Source organism: Rattus norvegicus, chromosome X, assembly GCF_021556685.1.
Source record: "Rattus norvegicus strain SHRSP/BbbUtx chromosome X, alternate assembly SHRSP_T2T, whole genome shotgun sequence".
Lineage (NCBI taxonomy): Eukaryota > Metazoa > Chordata > Mammalia > Rodentia > Muridae > Rattus > Rattus norvegicus.
This window is the reverse complement of record NC_141554.1, coordinates 155,786,190-155,807,266: the sequence shown is the minus strand read 5'-3', so window position 1 is coordinate 155,807,266 and position 21,077 is coordinate 155,786,190. Positions and strand designations below refer to the sequence as shown.

Genomic DNA, 21,077 nt, shown 5'->3' with positions numbered 1-21,077 from the left:
ACATTCATCTTCAAGTTTCATAAATATCTGTAATATAAAGTCTCTAAAAAAACAAAAAAATAAAGTCTCTACATGTGCACATTTTCTTAGACTAATGTATACATGTAACGTTAACTCAGAGATGTTCCTGTTAAGGATTAGTATTACCTAGGTCTGACATTCTCTTTATAAACACTCAGGGAAACAAAGGAAGATACCTTTTGAGTCATATCCAAGCCTTAAGGGGGAAGGAAAAAAAGCAGAAATCCATATCAGAGAGGGAGGTGAACCCTTTGTTTCTTTTGCTTTTTGCATCAGCTGTTTGTAAAACTAGAAGTAGACATGAGGTTTTCTATATGTTGTTCAATAACTTGATTATCTGATTTTATCTTCAGATTTTTTTCCTTAACTGCATCTACTCTTGCAGAAAGATCTTCAAGTGTGTGCTGGAGATGCAACACCTGATTGATAAGTCAAGTCTTTTCTTCCAGTTCCATTGATTTTCAGCATCAACTGTATCCATATCAGCATTCATCATCTTGACTAACAGACTTTCAGTTATTGAATTCAAACTCGTTAATGAAAGGTCTTGCATGTGAAGCATAATGGGTAGGATGCCTCAGGCAGTGACTTTCAGACCAACTGATAAATAGAGTAGATTTTATTTATGTTACATGTGTAATATCCATCCTCACAATTTTTATTGTTTCTTTTCTTTAAGTTTAATTATATGTATTGATATCTATTAGGGGTAGAAAATATTTTCCACTTCATGAAAACATGGCAAGTTTAGACTGGATAAAAGAAAAGTAAAATTATTAGTCCTTGCTCATTCCTTGACAGCCTTCAAGTACCCTTGAGCTACCAACCATTTGGAACAAGTAATTCAGCATATTTTTAAATTACTGATGGTCTTTTATTTTGTTATGTACACCTGGAAAAATGGTCTGAGACAGGCTATGCTGTTATCATGATTACTTTACCTAACTTTCGTGACTGATAATATGCACCTGCTTTTATATTTGGGATCTTGAATTTCAGATTCCAAAACTAATTGTTAGCAAGATGTAACTATGTAAATACACAAATATAAACCCCAAACCCTGGGGTTTAAATTGAAGTTCTAGTTTGATTTCTGTTGCTGTGATAAACACCATGAGAAAGCAACTTGGCACTTACTTACTTGGCTTAAACTTCTGCATCACAGTCCACCACTGAGGGAAGGCAGGGCAGATACTCAAGCAAGACAGGAATCTGGAGACAGGAATTAAAAACAGGAGCCAAGGATGAATGCTGCCTACTGGCTTTGTTTTCTGTGTATACAATCAAGCATGAAGTGTTCAGGAATTATGTAATTCGAAGTGACCTTCACATTCTCACATTAGTCATCAGTCAAGAAAATGCTTCCACAGACTTTCTTAATCAGCTATGCTGAGCAGATAAAGGAAATTTCAAAACTGATGTTCCCTCTTCCCGGGTGACTTTAATCTGTGTCAACTTGATAAAAACCGGCCAGCACAATAGGTTTCCTTTGGCAGATTTATTCTACAGTTGTCTCTGTAGTAGCTTATAGTCAGTAAAAGACCTGTCTTGTCTGAATTTGGATTAGGAGACTTCAGAATCATGATTATACTTCTCTGTATTCCATTAATGTATATTTTTTGTTGCTTTTCCCCTGAGTTTTGCTGTAATAAATCTAGTCAGTAAATATAGTATGTTTAAATATAGTATGAGTCATGATTCTTTTTAGCCAATCAAGGAATTTAATAAGGTGTGAACATCAGATACAGAGAGAGCATTGATAATAGTTACAACAAACTGCTTGAGCAAAGGATTAAAAGCATAAGCATAATCTTCAACGATAAAATTAGCAATGAAGCCAATGACTGTAGCATAAAAGCTTAAGGGCCCCGAAATAGTAAATGAGTGAAGGAGTGATGGAGTCCAGATTCTGTAGGCTTGGTGATTCTTAGGAAGATGGGAAGCCTTAGGAAGGCTTGGAAGAGAAACGTGATGAAATGTAGCCAGTTTTAAAAAGGCTTTAGTTTGGACAAATGCATAAATGGGGACACTCATTAGAAGACCATCAGAATAATACAGATAAGAGGTAGTGGAGATCTATGACAGGTAGACAGGTAGCAGCAGTGGAGGTGATAAGAACTGCTCAAAGATAGATAACATTTCTGAGTTGAGTAGAATAATTGTGTGTGTGTGTGTGTGTGTGTGTGTAGGTGTGTAAGACTGTCATTTATCTGTTTATGTACCTCTGTACAAAGATTTATGATTATTAATTTATCTTATGAATATTAACCCAAAATCCCAAGGAATAGTGAAAGCTCCTTTTGTCCAAGTAAAAGTGGGATTTTCCAAGTCATAAAGGAATCAACAAGACTGTCCTTCTTTTAGATGAAACCTCACAGACATATGTCAAACAATAATGTTTCCTCAGTTTCTTTGTGATCAAGTCTAAGATCCTAAAAAAAAATAACTTCCTTCCCTTATCCAACTTCTAAGAGGCCTGGTTTGATTGAAAAACATTTCTCTTAAGTCTATATGCATTTTAGGATACAGTATTTATTTTGCTTTTGTTCACCAGCAGATATGTGACCAGAGTAACCTCAAGTGGCTGTGTTTTCTGCCATCTAGTTTCACTAGTGATGCTTACCAGTGTTCCATGTACTCCAGAGCTAGCACCAGGAGTTATACCAGAAGTGCTTGTTGCCTATGTCCTAATTTATGGTTTCTTAGTGATTCTATTATGTTCTCATTGTTTTTTCTCAATCCTCCAATTACTTGCAACCACAACATGAAGCAAATGTTTAGAAAGATGTGATTTCCTTTTGTAGTCAGAGATTACACCTCTAACTCAAATGTGAAAGAGAAATTTGAGTTGAATTGTCTTTATTGCTGTGTTCTAAAAATATTACTTCCTACTTACCTAATGTGTGTAGGAAATAGGTGGTTTTATTTCTATACAGCAGATGCAAAAGCAATTCAGGTAAAACAGTAAACCCCAGGTGTGAATGAATTTTGATGTACTTATAATTGCCACAATTAGAAAGATACCTCTCCATAGAAGACCCAGAACTAATTATACAAGGAAAAGTCGGGAAATTGGTTTAACAAAGAGAATTTGTGATTATATCCCTGTTGACAATTGGATTAGGAGATGTTTCCAGTTCTCTGTGGTTCACATGGTATTTCTCTACAAATCATTAGCAAAAATGTCACACACGGTCTTTTGTTCTTAATATTGAAAGAAAGCCACAGATTCAGTTCACTGAACCAAAACCAGCACATGTATGTAAGAAGATGCCTGTAAAACAAGTTGCTTTGCTATCTTACTCATGAGACATTGACTGACTATAGCAAGATAAGGCAACACATATATTTTGGGACTGCTCCCAAAGTAGGGCATGTATATTTTTGTAAAAATGGTATTGATCACCATCTTCATTCATTTTGTGCTACTGAAACAGAATGTTATAGATGTAGACTTTTGTAAATTTTCTAAATGATACTATAGAAGCATTTATATTTATTTGCACTACTGTTATGGGTCCTGAAGTGTCAAAAGACTAGGGAGCTCTATTTGTTGCAGACTTTTGTTCTGGGTCTGCTCATAATGGAAACTGTCACAAAGACAAGATATACAGCAAGACAGGGTATTGCATAATTTTGAGGAGAGAAATGTGAACAAAAAGTCACAAAAAGGGCACTGATAACAGACTAAAGAAATAATTTCGCCCATGCCCAGCTTGATGAACCAATGATTTGAGTTGGTTTACTTACAGAATCATGGATAAGGTTATGTATATGTGAGTGGGTAATGCTCTCTCAGCTGCATTACTGCAAAGTTCCAAACCAGTATGAATGATAGCCTCCTGAGATATGTATAGATGGAGTGCTCCCTACACACTCTTGCACACTTCCTTCTGGCAACCTTCTACCTATTATACATTGTAACATTTTCTGAGACAAGGTTTGGTTGTGGCAGGATTATGTGCTGCTTGGTGGTGGTAGGCCAGGAGTGAGTGAATAGTTGGATGTTAGGTGACAGTGTAATGGCCCTCCAAACCAATTCTTTCTGTGAAAGAATATCAATAAGCTTGGTGTTGTGAGAGGACCATGCCAGTAATCACAACTGCTCTGATTTCAAGAAAATAGCAGTCACAGACAGTGTTCCACAGAAGGTGGCTAAATTTATTTTCTAAGAATCTTGCTTTGGACATAATGAATCCATTTTCATCATAATACCTCATCCATTCATGAGGACAGATCCCTCTTGACATATTTTTTCTTAAATGTCTAACTTCTGATCATAATTTCATTGGGGCTTAAATTCACTCTGCATGGACTCTGAAGGGCACATTGAAAACACGAACAAGGACATGTAGGAAATTTTGCATTTTGAACCATGTGAATGACTATTTATTAATGGAGAGCAGCACTACCTAAAGTCTTTCTCGTGTATGGAGGCTCATTAGGAAAGACAATGCTTTGAATTACAACCCCTATCAAAATAAAGTGGGCAGAAGGAAAGGAAATATCAAATGATTTTTATTCTTTTATTTGGCTCTAAGGTATTAACATGGACTATATTTGGTTTCTAGTCATAATTTCTGCTAACAGAATATGTCACTTTTAGAAAGATACTGAACTCCTTAGGATTGTTGTTTCTTTGAGTGTAAAAAGGGATTGTTAGTTGATGGTTTTATTCAACAAATGTTTATTGACTGTCTGATATGTATTGGTTATAGTATATTGGGATGTATTAGTACAGGTAAAGACTTCTGTCTTCATGTGATTTCCACTGTGAGCATGGGGAAAAATAAATGTAATCAATAAGGAGATGCTTAATTTGATTGAAGTGCTAAGGCATAAAGTAAAAATAGAGTGGCATTTTTAACAATAGGGTCTTACAGTCAATTTCTGATGCGAAACCTAGAAGAATGAGAAGAACCTATCCTGTTTGAAGACAGTTTCTGGTGCTACTCTGACAAATGCCCCACAAGGAATTATTTAACACCTGACACTGAAAAGTTTGCTTAATCATGTTTGGTTTTCAGGAGCAGCATTATGGAAAAGCACAATATCCTCTAATCAAAATAGCTGCCATCTTCATCAGATCAGCTGAACCTGCTTGTCTCTTGGTTCCCTGAGAAAAGGAGGGGTGAGAAATGGAGATTCTGAGCACTTCTTCTAGATGTTTGAATACAATTCTTCCCTAACTGCACGTGGGTTCTGGGGCCTTGGGATGGGAAGATGCTAGTGTATATAGACTGGAGAAGAATAATTGAGTATCTCATCTATGTGGATATGGAGAGGCCTTTATCCATACTGGGTGAAGTCTTTCCCAAATTTCTGCTTTGGGACTACCCATATAACTTTAACCAACTCATCATCATTACTCTGTAAGTAAGCTCAATACTCTGGTTTCTTTTCTGGTGCATAATAAAACATTGACCAAAAGCTACTTATAGGAATAAAAGCCTTTTGATGTTTCATGAGAGTCCATTCATCACTTGTTGACCTTAGTTTTGGAGCAACTGGAATCATATTTTGAAAGTCCTTACCTATACTATTTTCTGATAATGTAATATCTACCTTTCATTTTTAGCACTATCAGAGTTTTAGATTTTAATTTGAACTCTTTAATAAACTTGAAGCTGATATTATTAAGTGAAAGGAAAGATGTCATTTTTCTATATGTATGTTTACATCACTTTGCCCAGCACCATTTGTTGAAAATGCTATTGTATGATGTGTTTTTGTTTTGAGCTTCTGCAATTGTATGAATTGAAATAAAGGTCTTTTATTCTATGCCACTGATCTACAAATTTATTTTGTAGCAATACAATATTGTTTGTATTACTGAGGCCATGTAGTATATCTTGAGATTGGGTAATTAGAGGTTGCTCTATTTGGGGTCTTTTCTGTTTTCATATAACTTTTAAGATTTTTTTCTATTTCTGTAAAGAATAGTATGGATATTTTAATTGGGATTACACTGAAGTTATAAACTGTAAACCAATTTTACTAGGAGAGCTATTTTTAAAATATTAATTAATTCAACCCATCAATCAGCATAGGACAAAAGTTGGAAACAAACTGGCAGCTTCCTCCCTCCTGGCTAGTTTTTATAGTTGTGAAGGTGCTATGTAGGCTTCTGGGGGAGCAAAGGAATCAAGGATCTTAACCATATGCAAAGCCTATGGACTACAAAGCCAGCCTGCCAGGCAGGATATGCAGGATATGTAATAATTTGCACACTTGTTCTATGAATAACCAACTAGCCTATGACTGGGTGTGAAGCCTTCTCCACAGGAGGGAATTCATTTTGGATACTGTAAACCCATTCAAAAGTCATTTCTGAGGAAGCTACAAGGCCTGGAGGAAAGTTACGGTTGATATGTAAGTAAATTGACATGAGCCAAAATTGCCTTCAAATATGTTTAAACTCGTAGACAAATGTTACTCTAAGCCTTACTCAGATAAGATTTTCTTTGCAATGAATGGCAGTGAATAAACGTATTGCTCCCCTTGAGTACTGATAAGTGATAGTTGAGTGCTAAGACCTTAGGAGGACATTTATACTACCTCGCCTCAGGTCCAGGAAGCTCTGTGGAAAAGAACATAAAAAACGAAAAATCCAAAAGACAGGGAAACGAGCTGTGTAGTGATAACAGTCACTACAGACATGATTCCACAGGACCTATGGTTACCCCAATTCCACTTACATAAGAGTGAATTTGTGAGTAATCATGGGCTGAAGAGGAACTCATGAGTACAGATCATACTTTGATAAGCTGGTTAATTTAGGATAAAAGGACAGGCCTCATTTTCAGTAGTATTAACCACTCTTCCTTGCAGAGTTCCAAAACCATACTTGCACAGACAGTCCTGTTTAAATTCATTGGGTCACAAAACAAAAGCAAAAGTACAATAATATCCAAAAGAAACTTGGAAAGGAAAGGGTTTGTTTCACATTACAGCTCACAGTTAATCCTAAGGTGAAGGCACGGTGGAATCTGAAGCAGAGGCCATGAAATAATGCTGCTAACTGGCTTTGTGACTTGTTCCGCTTGCTTTTTTATACCATCCTGTGCTGGTGATCAACTCAGGAACAAGGGTTTCCCTAGGAAGGCAGCGATGGGGTATGGGGCCAAAGCTGCTTTATCTTTGGTGATACTTCTGCCTACAAATCTTTGCTATTCTGTAGTCAAAACCTGTTGGCTCTGGCAGTTAGTTACTGCTGGCAGCAGCAGGGGACTAAAGAAAAAGAAAGGGTTAATTGCGAGGGTTCTTTTCTCTCTGGCTCAAGGACCTCTCACTGGCCAGAAAAGTGGCTTGAAACTTATTAACAATTTGTAAACAAAACAAAAAAAAGGATAAAAAGAAGAAAATGGAAGAAGAAAAAGATAAAATTTATGTATGCAGAAAACACTCATTCTGGATAAAGCAGAAAATAAGCTGGACCATCATTTTATTGTCATTCTTAGGTCTTATACTTTCTCAGGATAAATGATCAGGATATGGTTTTCCAAGCATCTTTACATTCTATAAGTTCATAGCAAGTTTAAGACAATATTTCATGTCATAAAATGACAGTTACAGCAAAAATGCTTACATGTCTTTCCATAAAGACTAGTTCCTGTCTAAACATACCTTACATATCTTCTAGACCCATGAGTTCATTATAAGTTTAAAGCAATCATTTTTATGTCACATGTCAGCATGGTTGTATCAAAAGCCAAATCATCTGTTTTGTGTCTTATTACTTGTGAAGCTTTGTATAGATAAACTAGTCAACATTTTACTTTTGCCATTGCATCTACAATAAATTGTCCATTCCCAGTTTATCCCCTTTAGTTACTAGATAGTGGTCTTACAGCTAACCTAGAAAGAATGTTTTACCTGATCATAAATTTGTTATAAGCCTGCTTTCTTATCCTAGTGCAGTTAGCCCATGACACAGGAAGGCTTACAGAGCTCTAACTGCAGCATTTAGATGGCTTAAAATTATTTGTATAAATTTAGGAATCTTATAAAATCACTATTAAAATTATGAAACCATCAATTAGTCTAACAGCATTACTACACGAGAGCACATCTTCATGTTAATTTGCATAAAATCTGCCCAAAGGGTGGGCTAATACCCATGAATCATTAGGCTATGTAATAGTGTCAAGAAAAGGCATACCCAGCAACAAGACTCAATCCTGGGATGAAATTTGAATAGGATCTTGCCTCAGAGCTCACCCATTACAAGCCATACAAAACAATGGAACATCTCCAGAAAAGTCACTTGCATGCCTTTAGCCTTTCCTAGATTGCTTCTGACAACCCAGGATGGTTTGTCTAGAGATGACACTATCCCCAGTGGTGTGGGCCCTCCAATAAGCAATCATTAATGAATAGACCTTTAATATTTGCTTACAGGCAATCTAATGGAGACATTTTCTCACTTGATATTTACCTCTTTTCAGATAACTCTTTCATGAAATTGACAAAAAACAAAGCTAAAAAAATAAAACAAAACAAACAAACAAACAAAAACCCCAAAAACAAACAAACAAACAAACAAAAACTCCAGGCAGTACAGAGAGGGATAAGAGAGGTTATATGTGAGTGTCAGTAACCAGAATGCATTATATACATTTGTCAACTTGTTAAAGATCAAATTTAAGAAAAGTTACAATAGAGTTGTATGAGTTTTTTAGGGTAGAGAATGGTGATCATTGTAAGATTAGATGATCTCTAAGATACTAGACTTTAAACAAGTGAGTCTATGGCATTTATTTAAGCAACACTTTATTCTAAGTTTTATACTAACATACTTAACCTATATAAGATTTTATACAAGTATAAATATAAGCTACCGCTCTTGTATTAAAATGTCTTTTGGAAATGTAGTCTTTTCTAGCCTTTTTTTCTGTTCTCAACGTTTAAGGGCCTGCACTTTTCGCTTCTCAGTATTTTTGAGTGATTGTCTAATCTCTCTGTTCTCTATTTCCCTGGTCTCTGGGCTCGCATCTCTAGTATGCTTTTTCTCCAGGTGTTGCATCAATTCTCCTGAGCTGTGGGCTCCCCCAGGACTTGACACAGGATGCCTTATTGCTATTTTTTTTCATGACTGAACTTTCCAGATCTCCATGGTTAACACTTTATGCTAAATGGCTTCCTGGCTACTTCTAATCCCTAACACCTCTCAGACAGTGAAGAAAACAGGCAGTTCTTATAAACCATTTATGTATAAGTTTTATATCTTGTAATTGTTTTATGTACGTCTATTTAAATTTTAAGTGTAATTTGAAAACAAAATTAAAATATTTTATAATTATTAATAGTGTTTTATTTTGCTACTAAGAGGTCAGATATTATAGTTTGCTTTTTGTACCTGGGATAAAATATCATTACCAAAGCAAATTTGGGCTGGAAGGGGTTTATTTTAGTCTTATACTTTACAGTTCATCATCAAGGGAATCCATGGTAGGAATTTAAGGTAGGCATATGAAGTAGAAACCTCAGAGAAATGCTGCTTACACACTTTCTTCTCCTCTTAGGCTCACGGTCAGTTAGCATTCTTCAGTTTAACGTTTTCTCAACAAGATATTTTAGTAAAGTCAGCTAATATTTTTATATACTGTAAGCCTACCTGACTAGGGATGGCACCTCCCTCAGTACACTTTCTTCTATATTAATTTGGATTCAAGAACATGTTCCAGAAATATGTCCATAGGCCACATCTTCAACTGAGGTTCACTCTTCCTAGGAGTGTCAAGTTGACAAACAATATTCACTATAATGAGTCTACCCTATGACAACTGGATCACATTGATGCACACATACAACATTATTAAGCTACAACCTTCCTTTGCCTCCATTATCCCACATTGGCATCAAGATGCAAAACAGTCAACAATAACATTCCTACAGTCTTTAAAAATATTCAGCTATTTAAAAGTTGAATGACTTTTTAAAAAGATCCAACTCTCTTTTTTTTATTATTATTAACTTGAGTATTTCTTATATACATTTCGAGTGTTATTCCCTTTCCCAGTATCCGGGCAAACATCCCCCTCCCACATCCCCTTCCTTATGGGTGTTCCCCTCCCAACCGTCCCCCCATTGCCCCCCTCCCCCCCACAGTCTAGTTCACTGGGGGTTCAGTCTTAGCAGGACCCAGGGCTTCCCCTTCCACTGGTGCTCTTACTAGGATATTCATTGCTACCTATGAGGTCAGAGTCCAGGGTCAGTCCATGTATAGTCTTTAGGTAGTGGCTTAGTCCCTGGAAGCTCTGGTTGCTTGGCATTGTTGTACATATGGGGTCTCGAGCCCCTTCAAGCTCTTCCAGTTCTTTCTCTGATTCCTTCAACGGGGGTCCTATTCTCAGTTCAGTGGTTTGCTGCTGGCATTCGCCTCTGTATTTGCTGTATTCTGGCTGTGTCTCTCAGGAGCGAAGATCCAACTCTCTTAACCATAGACTTTTGCAAAAAAAAAAGTCAGTAGAATTAAAGCAACATGTTTGCACATTTTCTTATTCTAAAAGGGAAGAACAAGGAGATAGGAACACTCAAATTAAAGTAAAACCTAACATCTAGTGTGTAATTCTAATCATAGCTCAATATCTGGCATCTAGGGCTCACAATTGAGCATGTTTCATGGCAAGTTCCATGTTTCCAGCTCTGCCATCTGCAATACATGCAACTTCTCTCATAGAGTAAGGTCAGCTCTACTTTACAATTGCCCCTGACTTTGGTTGTCATCCTATACTCAGACAATCTACAATGTCCTGGTTTCTGCAATTGAGGTAGCATTTTTTCTCATGCATTTGTCTTTCCTCTCTTCAGGAACTCTGACTCTGCTGCATAATGCCAATCCTCAGCTGGTCTTTATTATTTCAATCCTTTAGCATTAATTCTGCTTAAAGCAGAACAACATGGAAATTTATACAATATTTGTCAAGTTCTTCTATGCTCTTAAAATGTGGTCTTGACTTATCTTTGACAACAGCTTTAGTGTGCTGAAACTGGGAAAATATTTACCAGAAGAATTATCCTCAATGATGCTGATCTCTTATTTATTCAGCCCCATCATCTAATAAATTTCAGAAGGTCTCATTTCTTTCTTTTTTAGAAGGTTTCATTTCTACAGAATCATAATCCAAATTATCATACAAATACTCCTCAAAGTCCATTGCTACCTCTGAAACTTCACAAGCCAGACCTACATTATCTACACTTCAATAAATGTTACTATTTTTCAAGTTTTCTTATTGGTGGCTCATTATTTCAGGTTACAATCTTCCAACCAAACTAAATGGTCAGATCTGTCACATTAATGCCCAAATTCTATTCTAGTTCATTGTTCTATTATTGTAATAAAATAACATCACCACATGCACCTTTGGAAGGAAAGGTTGAGTTTTATAGGTTATAGTCTGTCACTAAGGAAAGAGGCAAAAGAAACTAAAGTCAGAAGCTCAAAACACAAGTCACTGAGGAGTGTTATTTATTCTCTCTCTCTCTCTCTCTCTCTCTCTCTCTCTCTCTGTCTCTCTAGTTTATTCTCAGCCAGCTTTCTTATTTCTTTTCTTTCTTTCTTTTAAAACATATTTGTTTATTTTATTTCTATGGGTACACTGTCACTGTCTTCAGACACACCAGATTAGAGCACTGGATCTTGTTACATATGGTTATGAGCCACCATGTGGTTGCTGGGAATTGAAGTCAGGACTTCTAGAAGAACAGTCAGTGTGCTCTGAACTGTTGAGCCATCTCTCCAGCCCCATCAGCCATCCTTGTATGGATCAGTTTTATATGCTTAGGTATGGCCCTGTTCAAAATGGTCTTGGTCCTCATATATCAATTGGCAATCAATGAATTGCTTCCACAAACATGCTCACAGGCTTGTCTGATAGAGGTGAGTCTTCAACTGAGCTTCACTCTTCCCAGGTAAGTAAGTTGACAACTAAGATTAATCATCACATCACAACACTATTTTGAGACATCAAAAGACTCCATGAACTATTTGCTACTTGTGTTCTCATTTATTCATCTTATCATTATTGATTCATCATTAGTAACTACAAATTACTTCTTTCCATGATAAGCAAACAGAGACAGATATATAATTTTTGAGAATGTATTAATGGGGAGCAAAATAATACACATATTACTACTTCATTGAAAAACTACTAAACTAGTAGACTTGTAAATGACTTTGTATATCATTAATCATTAACTCACTGCATAGGATATATAAGTCAAATTTAATGAATAATGAATCAGTGAAATCACTAAATATATTTTTTAAAACTGCCTATTGTTTAACAATGTCTTTCTTCCAGTTATTTATATAACTATTCAAGTGAGAAATATGTGTCCACTGAATTGTTTGGTAAGATCTAAACACAGGCAAAATATGTGTCCATCTGTCTAGGTCCAAAGAATGAATATGGTTCACAATTGTTGAATGTTTAATTTGAAGCTGTTTAGGGTGTGGATTGGCAAATATCAGAAATTGAGTCACAAAAAGTTTGTTACTTTCACTGTTGTTGCTATAAAGTATCTTGACAAAAACTAATTGTGGAAGTAAAGGACTTCATAGTGAGGAAGTTGCAATGGCTAAACATCGAGGTAGTTGGCCACATTTTATTCATGGTCAAGAAGTGTCAACAAAGGTGCAGAGGGTACCTGGAAGAGAATGGGGGACAAAAGATGTGAAGAAGTACACCAAGACAAGATTCTGACCAAGGGAACAATTTTATTTTTTCCCAAGGTTGAATTTATACCATAGCAGGGGTAACAGAGGGAAAGAGTAAGTGGGAAACATTTCCACAGGCCAAGTACACAGCTCTCTTGTGATCAGGCAAATGGCTGGTGTTAACAGGATGTTATAAAGGTCACAGGTTTGTCATATCTATTATTCAGCAGGATGTTGGTTTTTCAGAAAGGTTACAAGTCATCACATTGGGCAGTTTGACGTCAGATGTATTTCTCAGCAAGGTTAGAACTTTATCATATTATTATTCATCCTGACCACTGGATTGGTATTAGTCTTCTGCAGCTGGCTTGGGATTTTCCATGAACCCACTAATACCTAACTCTAACTATACTATTAACATCAATAATGGAGGTTTTTTTTTTTCATCTATATTAACTTGGGTATTTCTTATTTACATTTCGATGTTATTCCCTTTCCCGGTTTCCAGGCCAACATCCCCACACCCCCTCCACCTCCCCTTCTCTATGGGTGATACCCTTCCCATCCTCCCCACATTACCACCCTCCCCCCAACAATGATGTTCACTGGGGGTTAAGTCTTGGCAGGACCAAGGGCTTCCCCTTCCACTGTAGCTCTTATTAGAATATTCATTGCTACCTATGAGGTTGGAGCCCAGGGTCAGTTCATGTATAGTCTTTGGGTAGTGGCTTAGTCCCTGGAAGCACTGGTTGGTTGGCATTGTTGTTCATATGGGGTCAAAGGCCCCTTCAAGCTCTTTAAGTCCTTTCTCTAATTCCTTCAACGGGGTTCCTGTTCTAAGTTCAATGGTTTAATGATGGAATTCGCCTAGGTAGTTGCTGTATTCTGGCTCTGTCTCTCAGGAGAGATCTACATCCTGTTCCTGTCAGCCTGCACTTCTTTGCTTCATCCATCTTGTCTAATTGGGTAACTGTATATGTATGGGCCACATGTGGGGCAGGCTCTGAATGGGTGTTCCTTCTGTGTCTGTTCTAAACTTTGCCTCTCTATTCCCTCCCAAGGTTATTCCTGTTCCCCTTTAAAAGAAGGAGTGAAGCATTAGCATTTTGGTCATCCTTCTTGAGTTTCATGTTTTCTGTGCATCAAGGGTAATTCGAGAATTTGGGCTAATATCCACTTATCAATGAGTGCATACCATGTGTGTTTTTCTGTGATTGGCTTACCTCACTCAGGAAGATATTTTCCAGTTCTATCCATTTGCCTATGAATTTCATAAAGTCATTATTTTTGATAGCTGAGTAATATTCCCATTGTGTAGATGTACTACATTTTCTGTATCCATGCCTCTGTTGAAGGACATCTGGGTTCTTTCCAGCTTCTGACTGTTATAAATAAGGCTGCAATGAACATAGTGGAGCATGTGTCTTTGTTATATGTTGGGGCATCTTTTGGGTATATGCCCAAGAGAGATATAGCTGGGTCCTCAGGTAGTTCAATGTCAAATTTTCTGAGGAACCTCCAGACTGATTTCCAGAATGGTTGTACCAGTCTGCAATCCCACCAACAATGGAAGAGTGTTCCTCTTTCTCCACATCCTCGCCAGCATCTGCAGTCACCTGAGTTTTTTATTTTAGCCATTCTCACTAGTGTGAGATGAAATCTTAGGGTTGTTTTGATTTGCATTTCCCTTAATACTAAAGATGTTGAACATTTCTATAGGTGTTTCTCAGCCATTCGGCATTCCTCAGCTCTGAATTCTTTGTTTTGCTCTGAACCCCATTTTTAATAGGGTTATTTGTCTCCCTGCAGTCTAACTTCTTGAGTTCTTTGTATAATTTGGATATAAGCCCTCTATCAGTTGTAGGATTGGTAAAGATCTTTTCCCAATCTGTTGGTTGTCGCTTTGTCCTAACAACAGTGTCCTTTGCCTTACAGAAGCTTTGCAGTTTTATGAGATCCCATTCGTCGATTTTTGATCTTAGAGCATAAGCCATTGGTGTTTTGTTCAGGAACTTTTTTCCAGTGCCCATGTGTTCAAGACGCTTCCCCATTTTTTCTTCTTTTTATTAGTTTGAATGTATCTGGTTTGATGTGGAGGTCCTTGATCCACTTGGACTTAAGCTTTGTACAGGGTGATAAGCATGGATCGATCTGCATTCTCCTACATGCTGACCTCCAGTTGAACCAGCATCATTTGCTGAAAATGTTATCTTTTTTTTCCATTGGTTGGTTTTGACTCCTTTATGAAAAATCAAGTGACCATATGTGTGTGGGTTCATTTCTGGGTCTTCAATTCTGTTCCTTTGGTCTATCTGTCTGTCTCTGTACTAGTACCATGCAGTTTTTATCACTATTGCTCTGTAATACTGCTTGAGTTAAGGGATAGTGATTCCCCCTGAAGTCCTTTTATTGTTGAGGATAGTTTTAGCTATCCTGGGTTTTTTGTTATTCCAGATGAATTTACAAATTATTCTCTCTAAATCTCTGAAGAATTGGATTGGTGTTTTGATGGGTATTGCATTGAATCTGTAGATCGCTTTTGGTAAAATGGCCATTTTTACTATATTAATCCTGCCAATCCATGAGCATGGGAGATCTTTCCATCTTCTGAGAATCTCTTCAATTTCTTTCTTCAGAGGGTTAAAGTTCTCATCACACAGATATTTCATTTGCTTGGTTAAAGTCACACCGAGGTATTTTATATTATTTGGGACTATTATGGAGGGTGTCGTTTCCCTAATTTCTTTCTCGGCTTGTTTCTCTTTTGTATAGATGAAGGCTACTGATTTCTTTGAGTTAATTTTATACCCAACCACTTTGCTGAAGGTGTTTATCAGGTTTAGAGTTCTTTGGTGGAACTTTTGGGATCACTTAAATATACTATCACATCATCTGCAAATAGGGATATTCTGACTTCTTTTCCAATATGTATCCCTTTGATCTCCTTTTGTTGTCTGATGCTGTGGCTAAAACTTCAAGAACTATATTGAATAAGTAGGGAGAGGGTGGGCAGCCTTGTCTACTCCATGATTTTAGTGGGATTGTTCTAGTTTCTCTCCATTTATTTTAATATTAGCTACTGTTTTGCTCTACATGACTTTTACTATGTTTTGTTATGGGCCTTGAATTCCTATACTTTCCAGTACTTTTTTCATGAAGGGGTGTTGAATTTTGTCAAATGCTTTCACAGCATCTAATGAAATGATCATGTGGTTTTCATCTTTTAGTTTGTTTATATAGTGGATTACGGTCATGGTTTTCCATATATTAAACAATCCCTGCATGCTTGGGACGAAGCCTACTTGATCATGATGGATGATTGTTTTGATGTGCTCATGGATTCGGTTTGGAAGAATTTAATTGAGTACTTTTGCATCGATATTGATAAGGGAAATTGGCCTGAAGGTCACTTTCTTTGTTGGGTCTTTGTGTGGTTTAGGTATAAGAGTAACTGTGGCTTCATAGAAGGAATTCGGTAGTGCTCCATCTGTTTCAATTTCATGGAATACTTTGGATAGTATTAGTATGAGGTCTTCTAGGAAGGTCTGATAGAATTTTGCCTTGAACCCATCTGGATCTGAGCTGTTTTTGTTTGGGAGACCTTTAATGACTGCTTCTATTTCTTTAGGAGTTAGGGGGCTGTTTAAATGGTTTATCTGTTCCTGATTTAACTTTGGTACCTGGTATCTGTCTAGGAAATTGTCCATTTCCTGCAGATTTTCAAATTTTGTTGCATAAAGGCTATTGTAGTAAGAACTGATGATTTTTTTTAATTTCCTCTGATTCTGTCGTTTTGTCTCCCTTTTTATTTCTGACTTTGTTAATTTGGACACACTCTCTGGGTCTTCTCATTAGTCTGGCTAAGGGTTTATTTATCGTGTTCATTTTCTCAAGCAACCAACTTTTGGTTCCGTTGATTCTTTCTATGGTCCTTTTTTTTCTACTTGGTTGATTTCAGCTCTGAGTTTGATTATTTCCTGCCTTCCACTCCTCCTGGGTGTATTTGCTTCTTTTTGTTCTAGAGCTTTTAGGTGTGCTGTCAAGCTGCTGATATATGCTCTCTCCTGTTTCTTTCTGTAGGCACTCAGAGCTATGAGTTTTCTTCTTAGCACAGTTTTCATTGTGTCCCATAAGTTTCGGTATGTTGTACCTTCCTTTCCATTAAATTCTAAGAAGTCTTTAGTTTCTTCCTTTATTTCTTCCTTGACCAGGTTATCATTGAGTAGAGCATTGTTCAACTTCCATATATTTGTGGTGTGAGGTGCAATGTGTGTTTTGAGCTTTAGTAAGACTTCTTTTATGTATGTAGGTGCCCTTGGATTTGGAGCATAGATATTTAGGATTGAGAGTTCATCTTGGTGGATTTTTCCTTTGATGAATGTGAAGTGGCCTTCCTTATCTTTTTTGATGACTTTTGGTTGAAAATCGATTCATTCGATATTAGAATAGCTACTCCAGCTTGCTTCTTCAGACCATTTGCTTGGAAAGTTCTTTTCTAGCCTTTCACTCTGAGGTAGTATCTGTCATTGTCTCTGAGGTGTGTTTCCTGTCGGCAGCAGAATACAGGGTCCTCATGGCATATCCAGTTTGTTAATCTATGTCTTTTTATTGGGGAATTGAATCCATTGATGTTGTGAGATATTAAGGAATAGTGATTGTTGCTTCCTGTTATAGTCATATTTGGATATGAGAGTAGTTTGTGTTTTTTTTCTCTTTGTTTTATTGCCAAGACAATTAGTTTCTTGCTTTTTTTAGGGTGTAGTTTGCCTCCTTATGTTGGGCTTTACCATTTATTATCCTTTGTAGGACTGGATTTCTAGAAAGATATTGTGTAAATTTGGTTTTGTCATGGAATGTCTTGGATTCTCCACCTATGTTAATTAAGAGTTTTGCTGGATACAGTATCCTGTGCTGGCATTTGTTTTCTTTTAAGGTCTGTATGACATCTGTCCAGGATCTTCTGGCTTTCATAGTCTTTGGCGAGAAGTCTGGTGTGATTCTCAGAGGTCTGCCTTTATATGTTACTTGACCTTTTTCCCTTACTGCTTTTAATATTCTTTCTTTATTTTGTGCATTTGTTATTTTGACTATTATGTGACAGAAGGAGTTTCTTTTCTGGTCCAATCTATTTGGAGTTCTGTAGGCTTCTTGTATGCTCATGGGAATTCCTTCCTTTAGGTTAGGGAAGTTTTCTTCTATGATTTTGTTGAAGATATTTACTGGTCCTTTGAGCTGGGAGTCTTCACTTTCTTCTATATCTATTATCCTTAGGTTTGATCTTCTCATTGAGTCCTGGATTTCCTGTATGTTTTGGACCAGTATCTTTTTCCACTTTCCATTATCTTTGACAGTTGTGTCGATGATTTCTATGGAATCTTATGCTCCTGAGATTCTCTCTTCTATCTCTTGTATTCTGTTGGTGATGCTTGTTTCTACGTCTCCTTGTCTCTTCCTTTGGTTTTCTATATCCAGGGTTATCTCCCTTTGTGCTTTCTTTATTGCTTCTATTTCCATTTTTATTCCTTCACCTGTTTGATTGTGTTTTCCTGGAATTCTTTCAGGGATTTTTTGTGATTCCTCTGTATAGGCTTCTACTTGTTTATTTATGTTTTCCTGCGTTTCTCTAAGGGAATTCTTTATGTCTTTCTTGAAGTCCTCCATCACCATGATCAAATGTGATTTAAAATCAGTATCTTGCTTTTCTGGTGTGTTTGTATATCCAGTTTTTGCTTTTGTGGGAGAATTCGACTCCGATGATGCCATGTAGTCTTGGTTTCTGTTGCTTGGGTCCCTGTGCTTGCTTCTTGCCATCAGTTTGTCTGTGGTGTTACCTTGTTCTGCTATCTCTGTCAGTGGCTAGACCGTCCTATAGGCCTGTGTGCCAGGAGTGCTGTAGACCTGTTTTCCTGTTTTCTTTCAGCCAGTTATGGGAACAGAGTGTTCTGCTTTCAGGGGTGTAGGTTTTCCTGTCTGTTGGTATTCAGCTGTTCCTGTGTGCATGTGTCCTGAGTCCATCAGGCAGGCCACTTGGAGCAGAAGAGTTGGTATTACCTCTGGTCCTGGGGCTGAAGTTTCTCCTGGGGCACTGCTTTTGAGCTCTCCATAAGGGTGGCAACCAGAAGGCCTGCCCTGCCTTTTCCCCAGGCCCTGGTTCACCATGGTCCCAGATGGCGTTAGGTGTTTTCCTTTGGAGTCTGAGATGTGGGCAGCGTGTAGTCTCTTCTGCCTTCCCAGGCATGTCTGCCCCTCCTAAGGTTTAGCTCTCCATCCCATGGGATTTGGGTGCAGATAGCTGTTGACCAGGTCCTTTCAAATCCTGGTGGTGTCTTGACCACAGGGGACCTGCTGCTTGAGTGCCCTATAATGGAGGGTTTTAAGGGCATAACTCCCAACAAAGAAGCAGCATATGTTTTTAATCAGTTTACTTTCTTTTTTGTATAAAGTTTAGGATTTCAGCCCAGGAAATGGTACTACTCACAGTGGGGAGACTATCACACCTCAATTAACCTAATAAATAAATCCCTTAGATGCATGCCAAGAATTGCATCTCCTAAGTGATTCTAGTTCTCACCTCTTGTCAATTTAGATTAACTGTGAAAAAAGGGTAGGAGTATAAGGAATGATTTTTATTTAGTGAAGGTTAAAGACAAATAAACCCCAGAATGCCAAGCCACTGTAATGCAAATGTAGGTACTAAACTAAAGTGACACTGAAACCAGTGGCTAAACCTAGCATCAGGAATCATTCCAAAGTCAGGGTCATGGTTGTACTGATGGGTGGTAACTAAGTGTATCCAAGTTACAGAGCTAGAGTTTTATGGAATCAAAGTAGCAGAAAGATCATTATGTATTTTATATAATATTAAATACTGACAAGTTGGTTATATAAATATAAGCTTCTTTTAATGACATATGATTACAATTTGTAGTCTGTTCATAACCCCATGTAGAAGTGACACGCAGCATTTCACTCATATTCCACTATGAGAATTTACATACATAGCTAAACTATACATAGCTAAGGCAGACCATGAAGAGTAGTTGCATGTTAAAAGAAGGCAAATAAGGATTAGAAATAGCCATTTTCTCCTAATTTCTAATAGTGCTTGCAGGGAAGATTACATGATAGATAAGTGATCAACGTCATTGTGGAAAAAAAATCAAGTTTTTCTGCAACTTGGTTTTCTTGATCGAGTAATATCTTACTTGTAACATTTATTTATCATATATATTGTGTGTAAGTATGTGTGACATGGCACTTTGTTCAGACAGGATCAACTACTTATTCTTGATATCAACAGAATGGTGACTGGACTGCACCACCTCGATCATCTGGAGGTTCTCAATGGAAATAATCAGTCTCCAAACTCGTTCATTCTGTGGAAAATCTCAGTTGACAACAAATTTTCTACAGCTCCAAGGCATCAGTATCAGGTCCTTTCCAAGTTTTTTTGGTTTTCTCTATTTTCCCAATATACCTTTCTACTTCATGCTCTGTTTTTACAAGCTTGTAATAGTATGTTGGCCCCAGACATATAATCCAAGATAGCCTTCTGATATTTCAATCATCTGCAACGTTCATATTGTGATGATATATATATATATATATATATGTGTGTGTGTGTGTGTGTGTGTGTGTGTGTGTACACCTATCTATCTATCTATCTATCTATCTATCTATCTATCTATCTATCTATCTATCTTTGTTGTAGGGCAGAGATTCAGCTTACCAAACATAAAGTTGTGTAGAATTCTGGATTGAACAAGTTATCAGTTACTATAGCTTGTTTAGAGTAGGTTTCCTGAAATACAGAGGCTGGTACTACTCTTAAAATTGACATTTTAACAATTACATGAACACATATGGAACTTAACTTATAAAAGATGGGGAGTAGAGGCCATGTGTGAAATATCTCTTTGGTTTGTGAGAACTGGAACAATCTTGGCCTGATTCTAGAATCAGAATTCCTAACAGTGACTTCTGGGTTCATCAGACAACTCTAATGGAAAGCAAAAATTAAACCTTGTACTTCTTGACTTATTTTCAAACATAGAGATTATCTATTGAATAGTTCATATGAACTTTGACATTTTCTATTTTTTATGATCAATAAATGATTTGGTTTATTCTGACACAAAAAATACTGTGTTAAGGTATGATAAACTTTTTAAAATAATTATTGGTTACTTTTTATTTATATTCAAAATGTTACCTCCTTCCAGATTTCTCCCCCTAAAAACCCCTTATTCCATCCCCTATTTCTTGCCTCCATGAGGGTGCTCCCTCACCCACCCACCCACCCGCCCATTCCCTTTTGCCTGCCAGCCCTGATTTTCCCCTACACTAGGGCATTGATCTGTCATAGGACCAAAGGTCTCTCCTCTCATTA

At 37.1% G+C, this 21,077-nt stretch overlaps 1 pseudogene; it reads right to left on the bottom strand.

The window, feature by feature from the left end:
- Positions 1 to 205: 205 nt before the first annotated feature.
- On the bottom strand, positions 206 to 517 carry Scoc-ps1 (short coiled-coil protein, pseudogene 1; annotated as a pseudogene).
- Positions 518 to 21,077: the final 20,560 nt, after the last annotated feature.